Source organism: Convolutriloba macropyga, chromosome 12 (assembly GCF_964194025.1).
Source record: "Convolutriloba macropyga chromosome 12, txConMacr16.3, whole genome shotgun sequence".
Lineage (NCBI taxonomy): Eukaryota > Metazoa > Xenacoelomorpha > Acoela > Convolutidae > Convolutriloba > Convolutriloba macropyga.
In genome coordinates this window covers 1,631,412-1,636,393 of record NC_134479.1, presented here as the reverse complement: position 1 = coordinate 1,636,393, position 4,982 = coordinate 1,631,412, and positions in this window count along the sequence as shown.

Below are 4,982 nucleotides of genomic sequence, written 5' to 3'. Positions count from 1 at the left end.
ATTTCCAAGCCGAAGATTTGGGGATCCATGACTACTCTTTCTATAGTTGGGAGTGCTTTTCAAGCCTAGATACCCAAATTATTAAATCACCAAAGAACTCATAATTGAAAAGCAGTAAATTCAGAGGATCAAATGGCATAACAAAAGAGTGCAATAAGAAAGGTATCTTCGTAAATGGCCACAATTTTTTCATATATTCAATTTGTTTTACAGGGACTTCACTTCCTCATATCTAAAATTATCTTTTATACATCCATTGTACAAAGAGGAAGGTTATAACAGAACCAAGTTCCAATAGAGAACTAGTTTGCACTCTTGTTTGTACAAAATTGTCACAGGAATATTTTATCAGCGTCAAAGGAAGTGGTCAGGAAATTGCAGATTACTACCTCAAAACCAATACGGTTTTTGATGTTGCCTCTCGTCAATTCATGCAGCCTCACGTCTTAAAGAAGCTGTCAAAATGAAAATAAAACAATCGGAAAAATTTTTTGCATGCTTTTTTGATATCAGAACTTGTTTAAATGGCATTTCATGGCAGCATCCTAAAAACCTTGCAATCAGTCCATGGGTGAACCTGCTACAAGTATTGAATGAGGAAACGCTATCAAAAGGTATAAAGCAAGAAACGTGTTGGTCTAGGAGGCAAGCTATTGTTGTTATTGTTGTTGTTTTTGTTGTTGTTTATGTTGTTGCTGTTGTTGTTGTTGTTGTGGTTCTGCGACTTTCATAGCAAAGTTTTCAGTCTCATTCATCAAGTTTTAAAATTTTTTCCTCTTATTTCTATAACGATGGCAATAACTGAACAGTTGCCAAGTGCAGACGTTCTTTTCAGAGTATTTTTTGTTGATGAACCACCACATGATTGCTATTATTATATTTTTGTAGTTCGGCTTCCTTCCAAATTCAACTTTTTTGTCCAATCTCTTCAAGTGCCGACAACTTTTGAAGACAAACTCTCCTAGAGCTTTTCCAAACGTTTTTTATCGAGCATAATGAAGTTTTTTTGCTGCCTTTATGTTGCACAGTTTCCGGCTGCTCAATACAATTGAGATTCTTGTTCATCATCTTTGACATAAAAACAAAATTGTTTAGTTGCTGAAAGATTGGCGTAGGAAAATTTTTTAGCACTCTAAGTTGGTTTTCACATCTAACATATTCTTCAATATAACTATGTAATCATCAAAACACAATCTAAAAAAGTGAGTTCTGGGACATTCTAAAATCAAAACAGGTAACTTCCGAGGGAGCTAAATTTAAAATTGAGGCTTGGGAGGCGCATTTTAAAAGACTACATGGGACTATATTCCAAAATTCCCCCAAAAAAGCATTTCCAAGCCGAAGATTTTGGGATCCATGACTACTCTTTCTATAGTTGGGAGTGTTTTTCAAGCCTAGATACCCAAATTATTAAATCACCAATGAACTCATAATTGAAAAGCAGTAAATTCAGAGGATCAAATGGCATAACAAAAGAGTGCAATAACAAAGGTATCTTCGTAAATGGCCACAATTTTTTTCATATATTCAATTTGTTTTACAGGGACTTCATTTCCTCATATCTGAAATTATCTTTCATACATCCATTGTACAAAGAGGAAGGTTATAACAGAACCAAGTTCCAATAGAGAACTAGTTTGCACTGTTGTTTGTACAAAATTGTCGCAGGAATATTTTATCAGCGTAAAAGGAAGTGGTCAAGAAATTGCAGATTACTACCTCAAAACCAAAACGGTTTTTGATGTTGCCTCTCGTCAATTCATGCAGCCTCAAATCTCAAAGAAGCTGTCAAAATGAAAATAAAACAATCGGAAAAATTTTACGCATGCTTTTTTTGATGTCAGAACTTGTTTAAATGGCATTTCATGGCAGCATCCTAAAAACATTGCAATCAGTCCATGGGTGAACTTGCTAAAGTATTGAATGAGGAAACGCTATCAAAAGGTATAAAGCAAGAAACGTGTTGGTCTAGGAGGCAAGCTATTGTTGTTATTGTTGTTGTTTTTGTTGTTGTTTATGTTGTTGTTGTTGTTGTTGTTGTTGCTGTTGTTGTTGTTGTTGTTGTTGTTGTTGTTGTTGTTGTGGTTCTGCGACTTTCATAGCAAAGTTTTCAGTCTCATTCATCAAGTTTTAAAATTTTTTCCTCTTATTTCTACAACGATGGCAATAACTGAACGGTTGCCAAGTGGAGACGTTCTTTTCAGAGTATTTTTTGTTGATGAACCACCACATGATTGCTATTATTATATTTTTGTAGTTGGGCTTCCTTCCAAATTCAACTTTTTTGTCCAATCTCTTCAAGTGCCGACAACTTTTGAAGACAAACTCTCCTAGAGCTTTTCCTAACGTTTTTTATCGATCATAATGAAGTTTTTTTGCTGCCTTTATGTTGCACAGTTTCCGGCTGCTCAATACAATTGAGATTCTTGTTCATCATCTTTGACATAAAAACAAAATTGTTTAGTTGCTGAAAGATTGGCGTAGGAAAATTTTTTAGCACTCTAAGTTGGTTTTCACATCTAACATATTCTTCAATATAACTATGTAATCATCAAAACACAATCTTAAAAATTGAGTTCTGGGACATTCTAAAATCAAAAGAGGTAACTTCCGAGGGAGCTAAATTTAAAATTGAGGCTTGGGAGGCGCATTTTAAAAGACTACATGGGACTATAAAACAAAATTCCCCCAAAAAAGCATTTCCAAGCCGAAGATTTGGGGATCCATGACTACTTTTTCTATAGTTGGGAGTGTTTTTCAAGCCTAGATACCCAAATTATTAAATCACCAATGAACTCATAACTGAAAAGCAGTAAATTTAGAGGATCAAATGGCATAACAAAAGTGTGCAATAAGAAAAGTATCTTCGTAAATGGCCACAATTTTTTTCATATATTCAATTTGTTTTACAGGGACTTCACTTCCTCATATCTGAAATTATCTTTCATACATCCATTGTACAAAGAGGAAGGTTATAACAGAACCAAGTTCCAATAGAGAACTAGTTTGCACTGTTGTTTGTACAAAATTGTCACAGGAATATTTTATCAGCGTAAAAGGAAGTGGTCAGGAAATTGCAGACGGCTACCTCAAAACCAATACGGTTTTCGATGTTGTCTCTCGTGAATTCATGCAGCCTCATATCTCAAAGAAGCTGTCAAAATGAAAATAATACAATCGGAAAAACTGTACGCATGTTTTTTGATATCAAAACTTATTTAAATGGCACTTCATGGCAGCATCCTAAAAACATTGCAATCAGTCCATGGGTGAAACTTCTACAAGTATTGAATGAGGAAACGCTATAAAAAGGTGTAAAGCAAGAAACGTGTTGGTCTAGGAGGCAAACTATTGTTGTTATTGTTGTTGTTTTTGTTGTTGTTGATGTTGTTGTCATTGTTGCTGTTGTTGTTGTTGATGTTGTTGTTGTAGTTCTGCGACTTTTGTAGCAAAGTTTTCAGTCTCATTCATCAAGATTTAAAATTTTTTCCTCTTATTTCTACAGAAATGGCAATAGCTGAACAGTTGCCAAGTGCAGACGTTCTTTTCAGAGTATTTTTTGTTCATGAATCTCCACATGATTGCTATTATTCTATTTTTTAGTTCGGCTTCCTTCCAAATTCAACTTATTTGTCCAATTTCTTCAAGTGCCGACAACTTTTGAAGACAAACTCTCCTGGAGCTTTTCCAAACGTTGTTTATCGAGCATAAAGATGTTTCTTTGCTGCCTTTATGTTGCACAGTTTCCGGCTGCTCAATACGTTTGAGATTCTTGTTCATCATCTTTGACATAAACCCAAAATTGTTTAGTTGCTGAAAGACTGGCGTTGGAAATTTTGTTAGCACTCTAAGTTGGTTTTCATAACTAACATCTTCTTCAATATAACTACGTAATCATCAAAACACAATTTAAAAAAGTGAGTTCTGGGACATTCTAAAATCAAAAGAGGTAACATCCGAGGGGTTCAATTTAAAATTGAGGCTTGGGAGGCGCCTTTTAAAGGACTATATGGGACTATAAAACAAAATTCCCCCAAAAAAAGATTTCCAAGCCGAAGATATGGGGATCCATGACTACTCTTTCTATAATTGGGAGTGTTATTCAAGCCTATATACCCAAATTATTAAATCACCAAAGAACTCATAATTGGAAAGCAGTGAAACCAGAGGACCAAGTGGCATGACAAAAGAGTGCAATAAGAAAATTATCTTTGTAAATGGCCACCAATTTTTTCAATTATTCAATTTCTGTTTTACAGGGACTTCACTTCCCTATATCTGAAAATATCTTTCATACATCCATTGTACAAAGAGGAAGGTTAGATAAGAGAACCAAGTTCCTATAGAGAACTAGTTTGCACTGTGGTTTGTACAAAATTGTCACAGGAATATTTTAGAGAATTGTGTGTATAGAGAAGTGGTCAGGAAATTGCAGATTACTACCTCAAAACCAATACAGCTTTCGATGTTGTCTCTCGTCAATTCATGCAGCTTCATATCTCAAAGAGGCTATCAAAATGAAAATAATACAATCGGAATAATTTTAGGCATATTTTTTTGATATCAAAAATGGTTAAAATGGCACTTCTTGGCAGCATCCTAACAACAATGCAATCAGTCCCTGGGTGCAACTTGCAACAAGCATTTCATGAGGAAACGCTATAGAATGATATAAAGCAAGAGACGTGTTGGTGTAGGAGGTAAAATAATGTTGTTATTGTTGTTGTTTTTGTTGTTGTTCTTGTTGTTGTTTTTGTTTTTCTTGTTGTTGTTGTCGTTGTTGTTTTTGTTGTTGTGTTTTCGCAACTTTTGTCACAAGGTTTTCAATCCCATTCATCAATTTTTAAACTATTTTCCTTTTATTTCTACAGAGATGGCAATAACAAAACAGTTGCCATGTGCAGACGTTCTTTTCACAATTTTTTTGTCGACGAACCGCCACATGATTGCTATCATACTATTTTTTAGTCCAGCATCCCTCT